Source organism: Lontra canadensis, unplaced genomic scaffold (genome assembly GCF_010015895.1).
Source record: "Lontra canadensis isolate GAN:19392208 unplaced genomic scaffold, GSC_riverotter_1.0 scaffold152, whole genome shotgun sequence".
In the NCBI taxonomy this organism is placed as follows: domain Eukaryota; kingdom Metazoa; phylum Chordata; class Mammalia; order Carnivora; family Mustelidae; genus Lontra; species Lontra canadensis.
In genome coordinates this window covers 2,225,285-2,251,001 of record NW_022631146.1, presented here as the reverse complement: position 1 = coordinate 2,251,001, position 25,717 = coordinate 2,225,285, and the positions used below count along the sequence as shown (strand labels likewise).

The 25,717-nt window shown below is 36.9% G+C and overlaps 1 pseudogene; it reads right to left on the bottom strand.

The window, feature by feature from the left end:
- LOC116859267 overlaps positions 1-25,323 on the bottom strand; it is a 64,540-nt pseudogene extending 39,217 nt beyond the window's left edge.
- Positions 25,324-25,717: the final 394 nt, after the last annotated feature.

Below are 25,717 nucleotides of genomic sequence, written 5' to 3'. Positions count from 1 at the left end.
TCCACACTACCAGGCCTGATATCCCAATTTGGAGGGGCTCTGACCAAGACCTTATTGGAAGAGACATATCCACAACATTCATGATGGTGGGATACACAGTTTTAACAAAGTCTGTGCTGAGGTCCTCTGTGAGTGTGGACCTACAGGGGTGAGACCGAGCCAAATCTGGCTGGAGAAGGTGGACCCACAGAGTACTGGGAGAGTGGAAGTGTGAGGTGTGATTTTAGCAGGGTTTGTGCAGGTATTTTGGTGTAGGGGATCTGCGGTGCTAGAACTGACCAGGCTGGTGGATGAGGCAGATCTACTGAAGCATGGGAAGTGGGGACAAATGCACAGTGTTAAGAAGTTAAGCAGGGAGTGTCAGCACCATGCTGGTTCCCACAGGTTAATGTGTTTTGACTGGATGATGGGGATGGTAATGTTATCTTCCATGTCCTTAGTTCCTGGAGTAGTCTTCCAAAAATACCTAACCACCCCCATGCTCTGAGATTAGTATGAACTAATCTCCTTCCTCTTGCCACAGGTGTTTCATTTTTTATGCTCTCTTTCTCTCTCTCTCCATATATATATATATATATATATAGTGACAGCATCTTTTGTTGTGCTGTCTCTCTAAGGCCAGGGACTCATTTTCCTCTCACCCTACTGATTCTCCCAGAACTGAGCCCAATGATTTTTAAAATTCCATTTAAGTCCCACAAGTTAAAATTCCACTTAATTCCCACAAGTTATAAGAATTTATAAGATGTGGCCCCTTTGGTTTAAAAACCAAATGTTGGGATGCCTGGGTGGCTCAGTTGGTTAAGCCACTGCCTTAGGCTTGGGTCATGATCCCAGGATCCTGGGATCGAGTCCCACTTCAGGCATCTTGTTTGGTAGGGAGCCTGCTTCTCTTGTTGACTCTGCCTGCCTCTCTGCCTGCTTGTGTGTACTCTCTCTCTCTCTCTCTCTGGCAAATAAATAAAATCTTAAAAAATAAAAAAAAATAAAAAAAAACACAAATGTTATACAGATCTCTTTTCCTTAATCAGGGTCCCCAGTGTGATAGACCATTTCTTTCTCTTTTCCATGTATGTGGGTCCCACCCTCCAGTGGAAAGCCCCATGGTTCTGTTTAGATCCTCAACATGTTTCCACCATCCTTGCCCTTTTTGATGTGATCTATTTTCTACATTCAGCTGTGGAGTTTGTTCTGTATGCCTTTGGTTCATTTTCTGAGTTATTCACATTGATATGACAGTTAGTTAGTTGTACTCATGGGACAATTTGAGCTTAGAGACCTTCTACTCTGCCATCTTCCCTGATCTAAAAACACTAGCTGATAGAATTCTTTTTCTTTAAGATTTTCTTATTTATTTGACAGAGAGAAAAACAGAAAGAGAGGGAACACAAGCAGGGGGAGTTGGAGAGGGAGAAGCAGGCTCTCCCCTGAGCAGGGATCTTGATGCAGGGATCCCAGGACCCTAAGATGGTGACCTGAGCAGAGGACAGATGCTTAACAACTGAGTCACTCAGGTTCCCTGATACAAATTTTTATTTAAAAATAAAAAATAAATAAGGGTGCCTGAATGGCTGAATTGATTAAGCATGTGCCCTTGGCTCAGGTCATGCTCTTGGGATCCTGAGATCAAGCCCAATGTTAGGCTCTCTGCTCAATAGGAATTCTACTTCTTGCTCTTCCACTGCCCCTTCCTCCTGCTCATGATCTTTCTCCAGTTATCTCTGTTAAATGATTAAATATCTTAAAAGGAAAAAAATATTTTAAAATAACCATTTAATTAATAAAATAAATAATCACGTTATTGGATAAATCAATGGACAAGCCTCAATATGATTTCAGACTGTTAAAAATGGGGAAGAGTTATAGGTATTATTATTTATGCAGTATAAAACATCAAGAAACATATTTGGAAAATTATTTGAAGAACCACATGTATAAACCACTAGATTTTATGAAATGACCTTAATGATATGAATTACTAGACTATAATTTATAATCCATGATTATGAAAAGTATATATTTTAAAGATGCAATTATCCTCCAAATTAATATATGCATACATGGACATTTAACCAATTGAAAATTCTTTGAACAAAGATAGATGAGATTGGGTTCCTGACAATTTGATTGTCAATGGAGAATTCTTTAAAATAAAAGAAATTTTAAATTAAATTGAATAACTGAAAATACAATGCATAAAAGAAAATTAAGTAAAGGCCACTTAAAACCATTAAGAAAAGATGAAATACAATTATATAATTAACAATTAAATTATCTAATTCTCAACTTTCTACAGAAGGACAGGTAAAAACCATAATAATCTATAGCCAATTTTTTTTTTCATTCTCAGAAAAAAAAACTTGGAAACTAAAATTGGAAACATAATGAGGAAAGTAACACTCTCGTTGTCTAAAGTGACACAAGGTATTTACAAAACATTGGATCAGTTCTAGAGAAATAGAAAATAAAATTGCCACCAACAAGTATTTACTACATTAACAGTTGTGCACAACCGCAATGTCCATCCATAGATAGGAAAATTTTAAATAAATTAAGGTATCTGTATATCTTTATGCAGCTGTTTACCAGCATAAATAGCTAACTACATGGTCCTCATGTGGTTGAGTTTCATGTAATATTGGTGCATGAAAATTAACATACAGTCATATAGAATAGTATTTTTTGGTTCAATGTGTATTTTTATGCATGTTTTTGTTTGTACACTCACATTAGAGTGCTGTAAGAGTGTTTTTCTCTAGCCACCCAATTTAGTTTTAGTTACAAAATTTATAAAATAGAATTTGAGACATCTCCTAACAGAAACACTTACACACACTTACCACCACCAACAAACACGTCCCTCAAGCATTTATTGCTTCTAAATCATTACTCGGCACCACTGATTCCTCTTATATTTAAGATAAGATTAGAGGAAAAAAAAAGATGAATAGAGGGACTTTAAGTCATTCCATGCTTAGGTGTGCAATATTCTTTTTTTTTAAGAACCATATTTGTTTTATTTTTTAAAATTTTATTTTAATTTTTCAGTGTTCCAAGATTCATTGTTTATGCACTGCACCCAGTGCTCCATGCAATATGTGCCCTCCTCAACACCCACCACCAGGTTCAACCATCCTCCACCACCTCCCCTCCAGAACCATCAGTTTGTTTCTCAGAGTCCTCAGTCTCTCATGTTTCATCTCCCCCTCTGATTTCCTCCAGTTAACTTTTAATATTCTAAATGAAAAGTTATTCCATTCCATCCCAGCATGGATATCAGTGGAGTACTTCTTATCCAGGGAAATAAGAGCATCTAAGAAATAGGCTACACATTTATTAAACAATTTTATCTTTTATAAATATCAGGCTTTGTGCTAACAAAGGTGATATGTCGATATATGTCTAATTCACAAGAGATATGTCTAGTAGAACATGTTATGGTAACAAAGATGATAGAGTATCTGATTCTGGACACAATTCTCAAGTGACATGATATTTGAGGGTTTTTGTTTGTTTGTTTTGTTTTGTTTCTATCACCTTTCTACCTCATGAAGAGAAACTGTAGTGAATTTTAGTTTATTGTAAAAACAATCTCAAATGAACTATTTTGTTTGTTTGCTTGTGTTTTTTTTTTTAAGTAATTCTGCAACTTCGGTGATGCTTATTCTGACTGTTCTATTCATTTATATTTTTTCCATTTATTTAGTATATAATATGGGCCAACTTTTGTATAGATACATCTCTGGTAACTTGGAAGATAATTATATTTATGATCCTGTATACTGTGATGGAGTTCCTTCCATGAAAGCAAATAAATGATCCAAGAGTCCATGGGTGAACAATCACTGAATGCATCACAATATTTCAGCAAAGTTCAAACACGATAATATTTACTCACCAAGACAAAGATTCCTATAAATATGAGACCCACAAATAAAACAGCTCATGTTGTGTGAAATGTAAGACTACCATTTTGTGGTTTCTAAAAGTTCTGGAATATGAATATTATATCTCTAGTGGGAAAAAATTAAGAACAAAAGGGAGGAAACCCCTTAGAACCTTGTAGAGAAACCTAATTCTAGCCTGTCTTTTTTCCTGAACAACAACAACAACAAAAATATCCAGAACTACTCAGCATTCCTGGTTTCTGTCCTATAAGGTGGTGAAACTGCAGGAAAGGGAGAGAAAAATGGCAGGATATTTTATCACTCTTGGACCCTAGGATAATCATTGTTTTTACACTATCCTGGATGCAAGTCTATCCTATGGTAGCATGAGGTATCTCAGATTTTGTGAAATACATCTCAGATTTTGTGAAATAAAAAATCATATCTTCCCACAGTACCTCTATTTATACATTTATTACTCATACTTGATAATCTTCTCACTCCCCAGTTGTAAGTAGGAAAATATATGAGTTAGAGGAATACAGCAATAGTTTAAGTGGAAATGAAAGTTGATGACATGTTAAATTGATTACAGAACCTTAGGAAGTGGCACACTTGGAGGCCAACTTAGACATTTAACCCATGTCATCACAGTGGGACATGGCTGCTCCAACTGGACACAAGCTCTGCTGTTGCTAATGCTGGTGCAGAAGCTGGAGCTAAACCCTCTGTCACTGTGCATGTTATTTCTCCTACCATCCTTCCCAGAGAGAATTCCATACCAGCCTTCATCTTCACATCACCATTCTTTTCCCCCTAAGTGAATTTTCTTATGGAGGGGTACATTTCAATTACATAAATCATAAATAGCAGCTCAATGAGTTTTTCATAAAAGAGGAACAATCTTATAAACACCAGCCATATCAAGAAGCAAACCTTACCAGCCCTCCAGAGCTCCTTTTGTATGTCCTCATGTTGCAACACCCTAGAAAGATAACCATCCTTCTCACAAATATCACTATTGATGAAATTTCCCTGTTATTTTTAAGTATAGATTATGGAATCATTAAGACATATATTTATTTGTGTCTAAATTATTTCAGTAAGCATAGCATTCATGAAATTTATCTGTGTTATTGCTGATGTCTATTGGTGGTTGGTTCTCATTTTTGTGTAGTATCCTATTACATGATTATGAGACAATTTTTACTGTTACTGATTGATACTTGAATCATCTTTCACTTGGTATTATTATAACTATGGTTTTATAAATATGCATTTGGTATACATATGTACACATTATACATGGGATGTCAATTAATTATATTTGTAATAAGAAATTACCAGGCCATAGGGTTACCAGAAAATCTCAACCCCCCAAAAAAAGGAAACTTTTCCAAAGTTATTATAGATGAGAGAACCCTGTCACTAACTTTGACAGTGAATTCTAACATTAATGCATAAGATTGGAGAATATGGCTAAAATGCCAGCAGTAACTCTAATAAGAAAGGCTGGGAAAAATGGTCTCTGGCCTCCGTCTTGGAGAGGCATTGATACATACACTGAGAAGCCACAATTATAGGAACAGTTTTCAAAATTATATGACAGTGAAGGCAAAAATAAATACAAACTTCCAAAATGGCAAAATAATAACTGTATTGCACACCTGAAGCTAATATAACACTGTATGTTAACTATATTGGATTAAAAGTAATTTAAAAATTATATATATATATATGCACAATACATATCCATTATTTTTTAGATGTTCATTCATTATTTTTCTTTAATTATTTGTATCTGTATTATAGATGTGGAAGCAAATGATCAATTGTCTTTAGCTTAACGTTAATTAAATATTGTATGACGGGAATTTTCACTATTCACATTAATGCTCTGAAGGAAATATTGCTACAATAATGCACTTTATTTTTTTTAATTTGGCAATTAATTCTGTTTAATCCATAAGCTCTATATAGCTTAGGTTTAAAATGAAAACTAAAACAGTGAAAACAAAACATTATTTTAAAGTCTGGATCCTTCCAGCTTTAAAATACAAGAGCTCTGAAAGTTGTATATACCAATAGGAAGAACAAGAAAAAAAATATGAATGGAGCCATGACATTTCATAAAACAAACTATTATATAACCGGAGGATCAGTTGCACTACTGGGTATTTACACCAAAGATACAGATGCAGTGAAAAGAAGGGCCTTAGGTGCACCAATGTTCATAGCATCAATGGCCATAATTGCCAAAATGTGCAAAGAGCCAAGATATCCTTCAACAGACAAAAGGGTAAAGAAGATATGGTTCATATATACAATGGAATATTACACCTCCATCAGAAAGGATGAATATCCAACTTTTATATCAACATGGATGAGACTGGACCAAATTATGCTGAGTGAAGTAAGTCAAACATAAAGTCAATTATCATATGGCTTCACTTACTTGTGGAACATAAGGAATAACATGGAGGACATTAGGGGAAGGAAAGAAAAAGTGAATTGAGGGAAATTGGAAGGGAAGATGAACCATGAGAGACTGTGGACTATGAGAAGTAAACTGAGGGTGTCAGAGGAGAGGAGGGGTGGGGGGTTGGGCGAGTTTGGTGGTGGGTATTACATAGGGCACATATTGCCTGGAGCAATGGGTGTGGTGCATGAGCAATGAATCTTGGCACACGGAAAAAATAAAATTGAATTAAAATAATAAAGAGACTTAGGTGAGAACTTAATAAAGGCTGATGAACTGGGGTTTGTTTTGTTTGTTTGTTTTTTGTTTTTGTTTTACCTTTAATATGTATATGAACACTGTTTTAGCCACAACCTTGAGGAGTAGCTGTGTTTGCCCAGAAATAAGACCAATGTTGCATTACTGTTGAAATGAATTCAAGCTTTAGAATGAGTAGGAAAATGAAAGCTTTTTTTTTTTTTTTTTGGTCAGGACACTGTGGTTTTATACCAATGTGTGACAAGTTGATTTGGAAATTTCTTTCTATTTTGTCGTTCTATTCTGTTTTTTGTTTGTTTGTTGTGTTTTAAGGACAATAATGCACTTTAATTGAAAAATTAGAAAACTACTGAAATAAAAAAAAATCTATTCAACAATTTTTGGCCTTAGACTGATATTGTTGGGTCTATATTTTTACTGTTTCCCAACAGAACTCGCTACTTGTAACTGAAAACATTAAAAATTGTTATCTTTCATTGACATGGATTGAGTTTAATTTAAAAGTTTCTGTTTTCAAAGTGGAACACTGGAAAATTATAATGAGAAATCATCCATGGAACTTGAAAGAGACTGTTGGCCTGCACACCATATTCATTTCCTTCTCTTTGAGATTATTAGAACTTATTAACAGACTATAATGACAGATTTGGCCGTGAAGTTTGCTTTGGGCAATAAAATGGAAGTGAAGGTCAATGATGGACAAATAATCAGTGTGTGTATTTGACCAGATTCTCTTCTTTCTGCCATATCAACTAGGAATATCCAGGTATGTGCAACTCAGTCAGAATGAAGATGAAATTCCAGGGGAACAAAGCCCTCAGAAGGTTCATAATGGATGTGTCATATAAAAATAAAGCAATTTTTGTGGAATTAAGATACAACGTAAAGGTTATCTGTTTTACCAGCACCAGATAGTTTTTTCTGACCAATGTTTTACTCATTTGTCAACACAGACATTTGACAAGAGGGTATCTACATGTTATATTGTTAATAAAACAGTTACACTTTAACCCGAACTGTTTACCTGGATGACTTTAAATATACATACTTTAATAGATTTCACAAGAGAGTTCAGGTAATGGTGACTTGTTCTCTGATTAAAAGCTGTGTGGAAGTCTGTATCATTTTGCTAAATTAGCACTGCCCTTCGAGTTGAAATTTCTAGAGGGTGTGAAACTGACCTTGTGTTAATGAAGCATCTATCTGGAGCATGAGGCAGAATATATTTTGGCAGATTTTCAGGAATACCATAATTAATCATATTAATAGCACCATGTTTACTCACATTCCCTCTGTAAAACAGAAAACTTTCATGCGTGGATTATTTACTTCTGCTTATTAGCTGATCTTGGGGACATTCAAGATATTAAAAGTAACTTGGCTTCTAGTCTATGGTTATGTCCCATCACCTGCCTTCATTTTTCCTCTTATAAAGGTGGCATATTTGAAACAATTAAGTAGCATATTTCATCTATATTTCCCTTTCTTTCCTAACTATTTCTGGAATCTCAGTTTGAAGGACTTTGTAAGCTCCTAATAACAATGGCCTTCTGTCAGTTTTTACAATACTTGCACAGTGAACATTAGATTGATTATCTAAGCTCCAGAGATTCTGTCATAGGTGAAAGACTTTAATTAAATCCAGAGAGAAGTCATTCACATTCTTTATGAATACAAGAAAATAAATACTCGTGTATCCAGCGATACTGGTATCCCATCTTCTACTTCCAAGAGGAATAACCTTGAATATAATCACACCTATGAGCAGGGACTCAATGCTCTCAATATTTTGATGTTTGTCCTGAACTTCCAGTCTTGAAAAGTACATATACACAAAAGTTGCCAGGTGTTGAGTTGTAAGACTGTTTCCACCATCTTTACATAATTTAGAGCAGAACTGATAGTGCCAACAAAGAAAAGACAAAAGTCAGCCTCTCTGCTCCTTGGATTGATGGATTTAAGACTTGGGAATCATGTTGAAAGGTGCTCTATCTCAGTTTAGGTAGTGATTTATCCAGCTAAATATAGCATCTAGGCTCAATAAGACTAAAATAATCTCATCATTAAGATTTTATATTGGGGTGCCTGGGTGGCTCAGTTAGACATGCATGTGTCTCTTGAACTCAGAATTATGAGTTTGAACCCCTTGTTGGATGTAGAGATTACCTAAATAAATAAATTAATTAAATAACTTAAATAAATAACTTAAAAATTCACATCAACAAATGTCTTCTAATCACACATATCTAAATACACAAAAATATATGATAATTGACTCTGCTTGATTTGTTTCACTCAGCATAATCTCTTCCAGTCCCATCCATGTTGATATAAAAGTTGGGTATTCATCCTTTCTTATGGAGGCATCATATTCTATTATATACATGGGCAATGTTTTCTTTATCCATTTGTCTGTTGAATGGCATCTTGGCTATTTTCACTCTTTGGCAATCACTTACTTGTGTAGCATAAGGAATAACATGAAGGACATTAGGGAAAGGAAAGGAAAAGTTAATTGGGAGAAATTGGGGAGGGAGACAAAGCATGAGAGACTGTGGACTCTGAGAAACAAACTGAGGGTTTTGGGAGGGAGGGGGGTGGGGGTTAGGTGAGACTGGTCGTGGGTATTAAGGAGAGCACATATTGCATGGAGGACTGGGTGTGGTGTATAAACAATGAATCTTGAACATTGAAAAAATAAAATAAAATTTAAAAAATAAAATAAAAACAAATAAATAAAATATACATGAAATAAACTTACCTTGAAGCTCTAGTCTCATGGTTTCTAAAATTCCAAATCTTTCTCTCTCTCTCCCTTTTTTATTTGCATAAATAACATACAGTGTTCTATTAGTTGCAGGTATACATTATAATGATTCAACAATTCTACACATTACCTTTATTTATCTAAATATGTGTACTCTTAATCCCAGTTATCTAGTTAACCTATCAACCTACCCACCTCCCCTCCAACAATCCAACTTTTTTTTTTCTCTATATTTAAGAGTCTGGTTAATTTTTTGTCTCTTTTTTCTTTGTTTTTGTTTGCTTTGTTTCTTAAATTCCACAAAGATGTAGAATTATATGGTATTTGTCATTCTCTGAACTAATTCACTTCATTTAACTTTATACCTTCTAGGTCCATCCATGTTGTTGCAGATGTCAAGATCTTATTTTTTTCTCTTTTATGGCTGAGTCACGTTCCTCTGTGTGTGTGTGTGTGTGTGTGTGTGTGTGTGACATCTTTGGCCAAATATTTATTGATCAACCCGTGGGTTGCTTCTGTACCTTAGCTATTGTAATAATGTTGCAACAAACATAGGGGTGAACATATATTTTTGTGAATTTGTGTTTTTATTTTCAGTAACGGAATTATGGGATCACATGGTAATTTTATTTTGAGTTTATAAAGGAAACTCAATAGTCTTCCCTCAGTGACTGTACCAATTTGTATTCCTATCAATAGTAAAAGAGTTCCCTTTTCTCCACATTCTCACCAACACTTAGTGTGTGTGTGTGTGTGTGTGTGTGTGTGTGTGTGTGTGTGTCTGGGTGTGTGTCTGGGTGTGTGTTTTATTTTAGCATTGTAGCAAGTGTAATGTGATATCTCATTGTGATTTTGACTGGCATTTTTCTGATAGTTAGACAAGTTGAGCATCTTTTCAGGTGTCCGTTGGCCATCTGTATGTCTTTTTTATAAAAATGTCTATTCAGGACCTCTTCCCATTTTTCATTGGAGTTTCTGGGTTGTTGGGTTATATAAGTTTTTTTTTAAATGTATTTTGAATATTAACTCCTTATCAGATATTTATTTGCAAATATCTTCTCCCATTTAGTAGGTTGCCTTTTTGTTTTGTTGATGGTTTTCTTTACGGTGCAGAAGTTTTTATTTTGATATAGGCCCAACAGATTTTTTTGAGTCTTTTCAGTCTCTCTTGTCTTTCTTTCTTAATGAATTTGACTCAACGTACATCCATTTTGTTTATTTTTTCAGAGAGTCAGTCCCTGGATCCATTGATCTGTGTTATTTTATTTTAACTTATTTTGTTTTATTCTCTATTTCATTTTTTTCTACTCTATTCTTTGTTATATCCTCTATGTGCTGGTTTGGAACTTTGTTTGTACTTACTTTTCTAGATCCTTTATTTGTAAGGTAGTTGTTTACTTGATTTTTTTCTTGGTGTTTGAGGTAAGACTCTACTGCCATTATCTTCCCTCTTACAAAAGCTATTGCTTTCAAAAAATTTGGACAGAGGAGGGAGGGGCAAGATGGCCAAGAAGTAGGAGACGCTGTTTTGACCAGTCCCCTAAAATGAGCCAATTATTTGCCAGAACATTCTGAAGACCCATGAAATAAGCCTGAGATGTAGGATTATACACTTCTGGATATTTATGGGGACAGAAGACCCACTACTGGTAAATTGGAGGGAGGATGATTGGATGAATATCAGAAGATAAACAGAAGGGGAGGGAGCCACCAGAAGTGACCCATTTGAAAGTAATACCCCAATACAAGAGTGTCCTGGGATTGGGGACCAGCATTAACTTGGAGTCTGGTTAAAAGCACTCAAAAAAAGCAAAAGATCTTAAGGGACAATTGGTGGTATCAGATGGGAATGGGCACAGACTTATGCCCATGGACCTAGGATTGCCACAGACAACAGCCACCAGTTCCAGAGAGTGAGGCAAAGCCTCAAGGTCATGGTCCCTGAGCCACTGGGGATCAAGAGAGTCTGCATGGCAGAGCGCATGACAACCTCTGTGTGAATAACAGCTGATACTCTCTAGAACCACAGCCTTTTGCACTCTGCATGAATGCTACACACTGGGGCCTGAGCTCCACTCCATACCATCTCCTGAGAGAGATCCATGAGGGCACTAGTAGGTGGTCTCTAGGACCCTCTAGAGTTTGAACTTTCCCACCCTGGGAAGGTATGAAAGTCTCAGGGCACTGTCTCTGGTTGGGATCTCTTGGGCAGTCTGGACCTGCCCAGACAACAGCCCCTGCAAAGGCACTCACTGGAAACAAACTCTCTGGACCAATATTTCTCATGGTTTTAGTAGCACTGCGGTACAAAGACAAGCAGGAGCTCTGGCAACCCCTGAGAGGGTGGCTGGGGACGTGCTCTGCTTGTGGGAGCTGGCAGAGGGGGAGTCTGGGTGCTCTGGACCACTCAGAGTGGATCAGACTGAGGCTTCTCTCTGAGAAGTAGGTCTGGGTGAAGTTTGCTTTCCTCTGAACCTTCAAAGAACTGCCAAAAGCCACCAAGGGAAGGGGAAGGGAAACAAACAAACAAACAAACAAACAAACACCTCCAGAGAAAAAATGCCTGAAAAACCGGTTCCCTCAGAGCTCCCAATATTGCTCTATAACCTGTATACTTCATAGATACAACATTTATTTTTAATTCATTCCCACTATTCTCATTCTTTTTAATATTTTTAAATTTTTATTAACCTATATGCCATCACAAGGAGAGGTTCAATACAACGAATTCCATAATAACATTTTCACTTGATCTTTTTTGATACATATACCTGTGTTATTCTTTTGCTTTTCTATTTTTTTAATATTCATATAGAGATAAGCTTCAAGGTAATCCTCTTTCCCCAATCAATAATATCCCTATATATAAACCAGTTTTAATACCCTTTATCTTGGGAAAGTTGAGTACTTTAACAAAGATTTCAAGACACACCCAGGAAGAATCAAAATAACCATCCTTGCCCACACACCCTGAGTATATATAACCACTCTTCTAACTTCTTCTGTCAGTGTTTCTGTGTATTTGTTTTTGTTCTGGTATTATATAAATCTTATACTTGGGGTTCATTTAGGCTGGGTTCTTTTTTCCTTGTCATTTACTTTTCATTTATTTTTTTATTTTTAATTTATTTTCAGTGTACCAGAATTTATTATTTATGTACCACACCCAGTGTTCTATGCAATATGTGTCATTCACTTTTGTCAGGCTTTTTGTCCGTTTTTCTTTGTATACCTTATAAATCTAAACTTTGCCATTCTGGCTTCTCTTTCTCTCTCTCGCTCTTTTCTTTCTGTCTCTCTCTTTCTCTTTCTTTTTTTTTTTTTCCTTTTTTTCTTTCTTTTTGGTGGGGACTCCGATTGCTCAGAAGCATTGCAGGGTCCACCTTGTCTGGATCACATTTGATAAATTCAGCTACACATCCCCTCAGCCATCATTCACCAAAATGACTAGAAGGAGGAATACCCAACAGAGGAAAAATTCAGAGACTGTGCCCTTCCCATCAGAGCTATTAGATATGGAAACAAACAGTATGTTGGAAAGGAAATTCAGGCTAACAATTATCCAGGCAATGGCTAGGTTGGAGAATACAGTTAATGACAACATGGAATTGATTGGACCAGAAGTGAAACCCACCAGAGAAGATGTTAACAATGTTCTAAATAAGTTCCAATCTAATCTAAATTCACTAATAGCTAGGGAAACTGAGGCAGAAGATAGAATTAGTGACCTAGGACAAACATACAGAGAAAAAGGATGAGGAGGAGGCCCGGAAAAAAACAACATAGAAGCCATGAGAACACAACTAGGGAAATAAAGGACTCCATGAAACATCCCAACATCAGAATTATTGGAATCCCTAAGGGGGGTAGAGAAAAACAACAACAACAAAAATTAGAAGATATAGTTGAACAAATTCCCATGAAAATTTCCCAGTCTGGGGAATGGAAACAGTGTTTGTATCCTAGAGACAAAAATGTCTATCCCCAAGTTCATAGAATCTAGAAAGACATCGAGGCACATGATTGTGAAATTGAGGAATCATAATTTTAGATAGGAGCACTTGAGAGCAGCTAAGAGGAAGAGATTCCTTACATACAGAGGAAGGCCTGTCAGAATAACATCAGACCTGTCCACAGAAACCTGGCAAGCTAGAAAGGGTTGGCAAGAAGTATTCAGAACATTAAATGAAAGAACATGCAGCCAAGAATATTATATCCAGCAAGAGTGACATTCAAAAAGGATAGAGAGACAAAGAGCATCCAAGACTATCAAGGATCAAAAGAGTATGTGACCACCAAGCCGGCACTTCAATAAATATTATGGGACATTCTATAAAAGAAGAAAGAACCCAAGAATGTCATAGGGCAGAAATTTATGGAGACAATTTATAGAAACAAGGACTTCACAGGCAACATGATATCAATAAAAACGTATCTCTCAATAAGCACTCTCCAGGGGAACGGCCTAAATTCCCATAAAATGACACAGGGTTTCAGATTGGATAAAATGACAGGATACATCCATATGTTGTCTACAAGAGACCCATTTTGAACCCAAGGATACATCCAGACTTAAATTGAAGGGATGGAGAAGCATCTTTAATGCCAATGGGCCTCAAAAGTAAGCTGGGGTAGAGATTCTTATATCAGATCAATTACATGTTAAACTAAAGACTGTACTCAGGGATAAAGAAGGACACTATGTCATTCTTAAAGGGTTTATCCACCAAGAAGATCTAACAATTGTAAATATTTATGCCCCCAATATGGGAGCAGCCAACTACATAAGCCAACTTTTAATCAAGATAAGGAGTCATATTTACATGAATATAGTAATAGTGGAGGATGTTAACATGCTACTCCCAGTAGTAGACAGATCATCCAAGCAGAATAGCAATAAAGAAACAAGAGCTTTGAATGACACATTGGACCGTATGGATCTCATAGATATATACAGAACTTTCCACCATAAAACAACATAATACTCATTCTTCTTGAGTGCACATGACACTTGCTCTAAAATAGACTACATACTGGGTCACAAATAAAGGCTCAACTGATACCAAAAGACCGAGATTATTCTTTGCATAATCTCAGACCACAATGTTTTGAAACTGGAACTCAACAACAAGAAAGTTTGGAAGGAATTCAAAAACATGAAAGCTAAAGACTACCTTCCTTAAGAATGTTTGGATCAACCAGGAAATCAAAGAAGAATATAAACAATTCATGGAAACAAACGAGAATAAAGACAATTTGGCCCAAAACTTATGGGATAAAACAAAGGCATTACTAAGGGGAAATTACATAGTCATTCCAGCCTCCCTCACGAAAACTGAAAAATCCAGAATACACCAGTTATCTTTGCACCGTATAGAACTAGACAATCAACACCAAATTAAGCCAACCCCACACACAGAAGGAAATAATCAAGATTACAGTAGAGATCAATGAGATAGAATCTAGAGATACAGTAGAACACATCACAAAACTAGAAGCTTGTTTTTTGAAAGAATCAATAAGACTGATAAACCATTGGCCAAACTAATCTAAAAGAAAAGGGAGAGGACTCAAATTAGTAAAAATGTGAATGAAAAGGGAGAGATCACAACTAGCACCAAGAAAATAGAAACAATCATCAGATATTATTGTCAAGAGTTACATGCTAAAAAAATAAGCAACCTAGATGAAAAGGATGCATTCCTGGAAATCTATACACTTACAAAACTGAATCAAGAAGGAATTGATAACCTGAATAGACCACTATCTAGCAACAAGATTGAAGTAGTGATCAAAAACCTCCCAAAAAACAGACCCCAGGACCTGATGGATTCCCTGGGGAATTCTACCAAACATTCAAAGAAGAAATAATACTTATTCTCCTGAAGTTGTTTCAAAAAATTGAAGAAGAAGGAAAACTTCCAAACTCTTTTTATGAAGGCAGTATTACGCTGATCCCCAAACCAGGCAAAGACATCAACAAAAAGGAGAATTTCAGACCAATTATCCCTGATGGATATGGATGCAAAGATTCTCAATAACTTCCTTGCTAATAGAATCAAGAGTACATTAAAAAAGATTATCCACCATAACCAGGTGGGATTTATCCATGGAATCCAGGAGTGGTTCAACATTCACAAAACAATCAATGTGATAGAACAAATCAATAGGAGAAGAGAGAAAAACCACATGGTCCTCTCAACTGATGCAGAAAATAAACTTGACGAGATACAGCATCCATTCCTGATTAAAGTGATTCAAAGTATAGGGATAGAGGGAATATTCGTCAACTTCACAAAATCTGTCTCTGAAAAACCCACAGTGAATATCATCCTCAATAGGAAAAAGCTGACAGTCTTCCCTTTGAGATCAGGAACAAGACAAGGATGCCCATTATTGCCACTCTTGTTCAACATAGTACTAGAAGACCTAGGAACAGCAATTAGGGAACAAAATGAAATAAAATTATTCAAATTGTCAATGAAGAAGTCAAACTTTCTCTCTTTGCTGATGACATGATACTTTATTGGAAAACTGAAAAGTCTCCACTCCCAAATTACTATAACTCATATAGCAATTCAGTAATGTGGCAGGATGCAAAGTCAATGTACAGAAATCAGTTGCTTTCTTATACACTAACAATGAAAATACAGAAAGGGAAATTAGAGAATCAAATCCATTTACTATAGCACCAAGAACCATAAGATACCTCGGAATAAACCTAACCAAAGCGGTAAAGGACCTGTACTCAAGGAACTTCAGAACACTCATGAAAGAAATTGGGGAAGACACAGAAAGATGGAAGACCATTACATGCTCATGGATCAGAAGAATAAATATTGTTAAAATGTCTGTACTGCCTGGAGCAGTCTATAGTTTCAATGCCACTCCAACCAAAATTCCACCAGCATTTTTCAAAGAACTGGAACAAACAATCCTAAAATTGTATGGAACCAGAATAGACCCTGAATTGCTAAGGAAATGTTGAAAAATGAAAGCAAAATATGGGTCATCATGTTGCCTGATTTTAAGCTTTACTACAAAGCAGTGATCACCAAGACAGTATGGTAATGGCACAAAAACAGACACATAGACCAGTGGAACAGAGTACACAGCCCAGGTATGGACAGACTGTTGTAAACTAATCCTGGAGAAAGCAGGAAAAAATATACAGTGGGGAAAAGACAGTCTCTTCAACAAATGGTGCTGGGCAAACTGGAGAGCTATGTGTAGAAGAATAAAACTCCCACTCTCTTGCACCATATACAAAGATAAATGCAGTATGGATAAAATACCTCAAAGTGAGCCATGAATCCATCAGAATCCTAGAGAAGAACATAGGAAGTAACCTCTTCAACATCGGCCACAGAAAATTCTTTCAAGATATGTCTCCAAAGGCAAAGGAATCAAAAGTGAAAATGAACTTTTTGGACTTCTTCAAGATGAAAAGCTTTTGCACAGCAAAGGAAACAGTCAACAAAACAAAGTGGCAACCCATGGAATGAGTGAAGATTTTCACAAATTAACATACAGACAAAGGGCTTGAATCCAAGTTCTATAAAGGACTCAAACTCAACACTCAAAAAACAGATAATCATGTCAAAAAATGGGCTGAAGACACTAACAGTCACTTCTCCAAAGAAGACATACAAATGGCTGAAGGACACATGAAAAAATGTTCATCATCATTCGCCATCATGGAGATTCAAATCAAAGCCACATTGATGATCATTTGACATCAGGGAGATTCAAATAAAAATGGGCAGAAGACATGCCCATTCAAAAAAAAAAAATGGGCAGAAGACATGAACAGTCATTTCTCCAAAGAAGATAAACAAATGGCTAACAGACACATAAAAAATGTTCATCATCACTAGCCATCAGGGAGATTCAAATCAAAGCCACATTGAGATACCACCTCACACCAGTTAGAATAGCCAAAATTAACAGGAGAGTAAACAAGTGTTGCAGAGGTTCTGCAGAAAGGGGAATCCTCTTACACTGTTGGTGGGAATTCCAAAGTTGGAGCAGCCACTTTGAAAAACAGTGTGGAGAATCCTTAAGAAATTAAAAATAGACCTTCCCTATGACCCTGCAATTGCACTATTGGGTATTCACCCCAAAGATGCAGATGTAGAGAAAAGAAGATCCATTTGTACCCCAGTGTTCATAGCCACAGTGGCCACAGTCACCAAACTGTGGAAAGAACCAAGATGCTCTTCAGTGGATGAATGGATAAAGAAGATATGGTCCATATATACTATCGAGTATTATTCCTCCATCAGAAAGGATGAATACCCAACTTTTGTACCTAAATGGAAAGACTGGAAGAAATTATGCTAAGTGAAATAAGTCAAGCAGAAAGAGTCAATTACCATATGGTTTCACTTACTTGTGGAGCATAAGGAATAACACGGAGGACATGTGGAGATGGAGAGGAGAAGGGAGTAGAGGGAAATTGCATGGGGAGATGAACCATGAGAGGCTGTGGTCTCTGAGAAACAAACTGTGTTTTGGAGTCGGGGGGCTTGGGTGAACCTGGTAGTGGGTATTCCAGAGGGCACATATTGCATGGAGCACTGGGTGTGGTGCATAAACAATGAATTCTGGAATACTGAAAGAAATTTTAAAATTAAAAAAAAAAAAACACTGGACAGTTTCATTTTCATTTTTATTTTTCTCCTTTATTTTTTATTTCCTCTTTGAATTTTTAGTTGACCCATTCATTATTTGAGAGCATGTTACTTAGTCTTCATGCATTTGTGTTCTTTCATGATTTTTTAAAAATCGATTTCCAGTTTCATATTGTTGTGGTTGGAAAATATGCATGGTGTAATTAGGGTCCTTATAATTAGATAAGACTTGTTTTGTGGCTTCAAATACAATCTATTCTTAAGAATGTTTCATGCACATTTGAAAAGAATGTGTATTCTGGTGTTTTGGGTGGAATGTTCTGAATACAGGTTTTAGGGCCATCTGAACCCTAAATGTTCATATGTGTCATCAATGTGTCAATAAGACACTGTTTCCTTGTTGCTCTTCTTTTTGGATAATCTATCCAGTGATGTAAGTGCGTGTTAAAGTCCCTTATTATTGTTGAATTACTGTCAATGTCTTCCTTTATGTCTGTTAATAGTTGTTATGTATTTAGGTACTCCAATGCTGAGTGCAAGAATATTTACAGGGGAGCATGGGTGGCTCAGTGGGTTAAATCCTCTGCCTTCAGCTCAGGTCATGATCCCAGGGTCCTGGGATTGAGCCCCAGTGGGGTCCTGTGATCGAGCCCCACATCAGGCTCTCTGCTCAGCAGGGAGTCTGCTTCCCTTCATCTCTCTGTCTGCCTCTCTGACTATTTGTGATCTCTGTCAAATAAATAAAATCTTTAAAAAATAAAGAATATTTACAATTATTGTGTACTCTTGTCGAGTTGTTGAGTATTGTGTACTCTTTGAGTTGTTGAGTTTTTGTTTTTAGTATGAATCTTTATTGAATCACATCATTTTAAACTATTAAATCTAGAAGATTTTCTGTAGTATTATAAAAGATTTTAATTACACATGTGAGAAATCTTCAGAAAGTGTTAATGACCACTTCAGATTTGTTCCTTCCAGATTTTTTTAACTTTTTTTTAAATTTCTTTTCAGTGTACCAGAATTCATTGTTTATGTACTATCCATGTTGATACAAATGTTGGGTATTCATCCTTCCTGATGGAGGCATAATACTCCATTGTATATATGGACCACATCTTCTTTATCCATTCGTCTGCTGAAAGGCATCTTGGTTCTTTCCACAGTTTGGTGACTGTGGCCATTGGTGCTATAAAAATTGGGGTACAGATGGCCCTTCTTTTCATTAAATTTGTATCTTTGGGGTAAATACCCAGTAGTGCAATTGCAGGGTCATAGGGAAGGTCTGTTCTTAATTTCTTAAGGATTCTCCACACTGTTTTCCAAAGTCGCTGCACCAACTTGCATTTCACCAACAATATAAGAGGATTCCCATTTTTCCACATCCTTTCCAACACTTTATGTTTACTGTCTTGTTAATTGTGGCCATTCTGCTTGGTGTGAGGTGGTATCTCAATGTGGTTTTTATTTGAATCTCCCTGATGGCTAATGATGATGAAGATTTTTTCATGTTTCTGTTAGCCATTTGTATGTCTTCATTGGAGAAGTATCTGTTCATGTCTTCTAACCATTTTTGGATGTGATTATCTCTTTTTTGAGTGTTGAGTTTCAGGAGTTCTTTATAGATCTTAGATTTCAGCCCTTTGTCTGTGCTGCCTTTGCAAATATCACACCCATTCTGTTAGCTGCTCCTTTGTGTTGTTGACTGTTTCCTTTGCTGTACAGAAGCTTTTGATCTTGAAGAAAGCCCAAAAGTCCATTTTTACTATTGTTTCCTTTGCCTTTGGAAACTTGTCTTGAAAGAGGTTGCCGTGGCTGGTGCTGAAGAGGTGACTGGCTATTCTGTCCTCTAGGACGTTGATAGATACCTGCTTCATGTTGAGGAATTTTATCCATTTTGAGGTTATATTTGTGCATGGTGTAAGGTAATAGTGAAACTTCATTCTTCTATACATAGTTGTCCAATTTTCCAGCACAATTTATTGAAGACACGTTTTTTCCACTGTGTATATCTTGCTGTTTAGTTGAAGATTATTTGACCATAGAGTTGTGGGTGCCTATCTGAGCTCTCTATTCTTTTCCACTAATCTGTGTGTCTGTTTTTCTGCCTGGGCTGTGTTGTCTTCGTGATCACAGCTTTGTAGTAAAGCTTGAAATCAGGAAATGTGTTGCCTGCAGTTTTTTCTTTTTCAACATTTTCTTTAAAAATCTGTGTCACTTAAAGTTCCACACAAATTTTAGATGGAGAGGAGAAGGGAGTTGAGGGAAATTGGAAGGGGAGGTGAACCATGAGAGACTATGGACTCTTAAAAACAATCTGAGGGTTTTGAAGGGGTGGGGGGTGGGAGGTTGGGGGAACCAGGTGGTGGGTATTAGAGAGGGCATGGATTGCATGGAGCTCTGGGTGTGGTGCAAAAACAATGAATACTGTTACAATGAAAAGAAATAATAATAAAAAAAGATTAAATGAACCTCTACATAGAAAAAAAATAGGACAGTTTGTTCCAGCACTTTGAAAAATGCCAGTGGAATTTTGATTGGAATGGTGTTGAAAGTATAGATTGCTCTAGGCAGTATAGACATTTTAACAATATTTATTTTTTCTAATCCATGAGCATGGAATGCTTTTCCATCTTTTTGTGTCTTCCTCAATTTCTTCTGTGAGTGTTCCATAGTTTCATGAGTACAGGCCCTTTAGTTCTGTTGTTAGGTTTATTTGAAGGTTTCTTATGGTTTTTGGTGCTATAGTAAATGGAATCAATTCTCTAATTTCCCTTTCTATAGTTTCATTGGTAGTCTATAAGAAAGCAACTGATTTCTGTCATTGATTTTGTATCCTGCCACATTACTGAATTGTTTTATGGATTCTAGTAGTTTGGGAGTGGAGTCTTTTGGGTTTTCCATATAAAGTATCATGTCATCTGTGAAGAGAAAGAATTTCACTTCTTCATTGCCAATTTGAATACCTTTTATTTCTCTTTGTTTACTGATTGCTGTTGCTAGGACTTCTAGCACTATGTTGAACAAGAGTGGTGAGAATGGGCATCCTTGTAATTTTCCTGACCTCAAAGGGAAGGTTGTCAGCTTTTCCTCATTGTGGATGATATTCGCTGTGGGTTTTTCATAGATAGATTTTATGAAATTGAGGAATGTTCCCTCTATCCCTATACTTTGAAGCATTTTAATCAGGAACATATGCTGCAATTTGTCAAATGCTTTTTCTGCATCAGTTGAAAAGACCATGCATTTCTTCTCTCTTCTCTTATTGATATGTTCTCTCACACTGTTTGAACCACCCTTGTATCCCACAGATAAATCCCATCCTGTCATGGTGGATATACTTTCTAATGTACTGTTGTATCCTATTAGCTAGGATCTTGTTGAGAATCCTGGCATCCATATTCATCATAGATATTGGTCTGAATATCTCTTTTTAAATGGGGTCATTCTCTGGTTTGGATATCAGGCTAATGCTGGCTTTATAAAAAGTGTCTGGGACTTTTCCTTCTGTTTCTATTTTTGAAAGCAGCCTCAGGAGAAAATGTATTATTTCTTCTTTGAATGTTTGTTAGATTTCCCCAGTGAAACCGTCAGGTCCTGGGCTCTTGTTTTTGGGAGGCTTTTGATCACTGTTTCAATCTCATTATTAGATAATTGTCTAGACAACCTGAAGTTGTCAATTTCATCCTGATTCAGTCTTGGAAGTTTATAGGTTTCCAAGAATGCTCCAATTTCATCTAGGTTGCTTAACTTATTGGCATATAGCTGTTTATAATTTCTGATGAATGTTTCCATTTCCTTGTTGTTAGTCCTGATCTTGCCACTTTTATTCAAAATTTTATTGATTTCAGTCCTCGCCCTTTTCTTTTGGATTAGTTTAGCCAGTGGTTTATCTTTTTTATTGATTCTTTCAATTCTAGTTTCTTTGATGTTTTCTACTATATCTCTAGTTTCTATCTCATAGATCTCTGCTCTGATATTGGTTATGTCCCTTCTTGTGTGTGGGGGGTGACTTAATTTAGTGTCGATATTCCAGTTCTGCAAGATACAAAGAGAGCTGCTTTATTCTGGATTTTTCAGTTTTTTTGAGGAGAGCTTGGATTGTATGTATTTCCCCCTTAGGATCGCCTTTGCTGTATCCCATAGGATTTGGACCAAAATTTCTTCATTCTCATTTGTTTCTATGAATTGTTTGCATTCTTCTTTGATTCCCTGGTTGATCCAAACATTCTTAAGGGAGGTGGTCTTTAGCTTCCAGGTGTTTGAATTCCTTCCAAATTTTCTTGTGGTTGAATTCTTCTTTCAAAACATTGTGGTCTGAGAATAGGCAGGGAATAATCTCAATGTTTTGGTATCGATTGAGCCCTGATTTGTGATCCAATATGTGGTCTATTCTGGAGAAAGTTCCATTTGCACTCTAGAAAAATTAGTATTCTGTTGTTTTACGGTGGAATGTTCTGTATATAACTATGAGGTCCATCTGGTCCAATGTGTTATTCAAAGCTCTTGTTTCTTTATTGATTTTCTGCTTGGATAATCTGTCTTTTACTGAGAGTGGTCTGTTAAGATCCTTTACTATTAATGCATTAATATGAATATGACTTTTTTAAATTAACTGTTAGCTTATGTATTTTGCTGTTCTCATTGTGGGGGGATAAATATTTACAATTGTTAGATCTTGTTGGTGGATAGATTCTTTAAAAATGATACAGTGTCCTGTATCTCTGAGTAGTGTCTTTAGCTTGAAATCTAATTTATCTGATATGGGAATAGCTACCCCAGCTTTCTTTTGAGTCCCATTGGCATGAAAGATGCTTTTCCATCCCTTCACTTTCACTCTGGATTTTTATTTAGGTTCCAAATGTGTCTCTTGTAGACAAAATATGAATGGGTCCTGTCATTTTATCCAATCTGCAACCCTGTGCTGTTTTATGGGATCATTAGGTCATTCACGCTGAGGGTGATTATTGAGAGATACATTTTTATGGACATCATGTTGCCTGTGAAGTTCTTGTTTCTATAGATTGTCTCTGTAAATTTATGTTCCTTGTCACTCCTTCTTTTAGAGTGCCTCATAATATTTCTTGTAGTGCCAACTTTGTGGTCACATACTCTTTTAATTCTTGCAGGTCTTGGAAGCTCTTTATCGCTCCATCCATTTTGAAAGTCAACCTTGTTTGATAAAGTATTCATGGCTGTGCGTTCTTCACATTTAGTGTCCTGAATACGTCTTGCCAGACCTTTCTGGCTTCTGTGGATATGTCTGATGTTATTTTGATGGACCTTCCTCTGTATTAAAGGAATCTCTTCCTCCAGCTGCCCTCAGAAACTCTTGTCTAAAATTATGATTCTAGAGACTCACTATCATGTGTCTTGATGTCTTTCTAGATTCGTTAATCTTGGGGGGTGTTATTTTCACCTCCATGATTGGAAAGCTTGTTCCATTCTTCAGATTGGGAAAATTTTCACCCAGAATTTGTTCAACTGCTTCTTCTATTCTTCTCTCTTCTCCACTCCCTCAGGGATCTCAATAATTCTGACATTGGGACATTTCATGGTGTCATATTTCCCTAATTCTATTTTCATGGCTTCTATGTTGTTTGTCACAGGCCTCCTCCTGATCCTTTTTTGCTACCAGTTTGTCCTCTAGATCGATAACCCTATCTTCTCTTATGGTTACCCTAGCTGTTAGAGTAGTTAGATTAGATTGGATCTCATTGATAGCATTTTTAACTTCTGCCAGGGCAGCTCTCATTTATGCCCTCAGAGATTCTGTGTTGTCACTAATGGTTTTCTCCAATCTAGCCATTGCCTGGATAATTTTTACCCTGAATTCCTTCTCCGACATACTGTTTATGTCCATATCCAAAAGTTCTGATGGAGAGAGCACAGTCCCTGAAGTTTTCCTTTGTGGGTGTTCCTCCTCCTAGTCATTTTGGTGAGAAGAGGCTGAGGGCATGTATAGCTGAATATATCAACCACAATCCAGGCAAGTTGCACACAGGAATGTTTTGGAGCAATGGAAAGTCACCACCAAAAATAAAGAAAGAGAGAGAAAAAAAGTGAAAACCCAGCCACAATGAGCCCCAAAAGTAAGATTTATAATGTATGTAAACAAAAAAGAACAAACAAAAATATTGACAAAAGTAAAAGAAAAAAAAAAAAAGAACCCAGCCGAAATGAACCCCTAGAATAAGATTTATATAATACCAGAACAAAAACACATACCCAGGAGCACTGACAGAGGAAATAAATGGGAGGGTGGTTATAAATCCTCGATGTGGGTGAGGGAGTTTACGTTGGTTCTTCCTGGGTGTTTCTTGATACATTTGTTAAAGTACTCAACTTTCCAGAGATAAAGGGAGATTAAAACTGATTTATACATAGGGGTAGTATTGAATGGGGAAAGGGGATTACCTTACAGATTATATCTATCTGTATATTTGAAAAAAAGAAAAAAAAGAAAAGAAAAAGAAAAACTGATGTATATGTATACAACAAGTTCAAGTTAAAAGGTTATTATGGAATATGTTGCATTAAAACTCTGGTTGTAGTGGTAAATATGTTAAATTTTAAAAAAAAAATTCAAAGAACAAGTATGGTGATGACAAATTAAAAAATAGTTGCATTTATTAAATATACTGGTTTTAGGGCAATGCCATGAGCTTAATATATTGCTTTCCCCAGATGTTGGGGTTTTAGAGTTTTATGGGGCCCCTGTGGTGGTTGTCCTCTTGGTTTTTTTGTTTGTTTGTTTTGTTTTGTTTTGTTTTGTTTTGTTTTGTTTTGTCTCACCTTCTGGGGATGGGGCCTGATGGGTTGTTTCTTAGTCAGTCTTGCTTGAGTTGAATTGACCTAGCCCCTATCAAGGGGCTGGGCTCTGTGGAAACCAAGTTTTTCAGTTTTTTGTTCTCTGGAGGTTTTTGTTCTTTGTCAGCTTTTTTCGGGTTTTCAGAGGTTTAGTGGAAAGCAAACCAACAAGACATCTGCCCCAGAGATGAGGTTCAGTCTGCTCCCCTCTGGGTCGTCCAGGACACAGAGACTTGCCCTCTGCAAATTCTGCTGAACAGCGCAACTTCCCACAGGTGGTGCATACCCCCAGCCACTGCCTCACTGGTTGCTCAAGGTGTCTCCTTGTCTCTGCACCTCTGTTCCACTAAGTCCAGAAGCAATATTTTCCAGGGAGCCAACTTCCAGTGACTGCCTTTGCCAGGACTGCTGTCTGGGGTCCAGGCCCATGCAGGTTGTACTCAGACTCTGCTGTCCTGCAGGTCGCAGAAGGCTAACCTGACCAGAGATCATGTCAGGTTCTCTCAGGCACATACTGGGAGCATCCACACTCTTGGCTGGGCTTAGAGACTCCTGACTACTGCATACACCACACTCTCTCAGGCATGGCCAGGAGTATGCCCAGCTGAGTGGTGGTGCAGGCAGCAGAAAGCCATGCTCTCAGGGACCACAGATGTTCTGCTGCATTCTCTCTGGTGTGGGTGGTTGCCGGCGATGACTGCCCTGGATCCATAGGCTTAAGCCTGTGCCCATGATCCCCTGATTCCACCAGTTGCCCCTTAAGTTCTTTTGCTCTTTTTGAGTGCTTTTAACCAGACTCCAAGTTAATGCTGGTCCTGAACCACAGGGCACTTTCGTATTGGGGTTTTCCGTTCCAACAGATCACTTCTGGTGTCTCCCTCCCCCT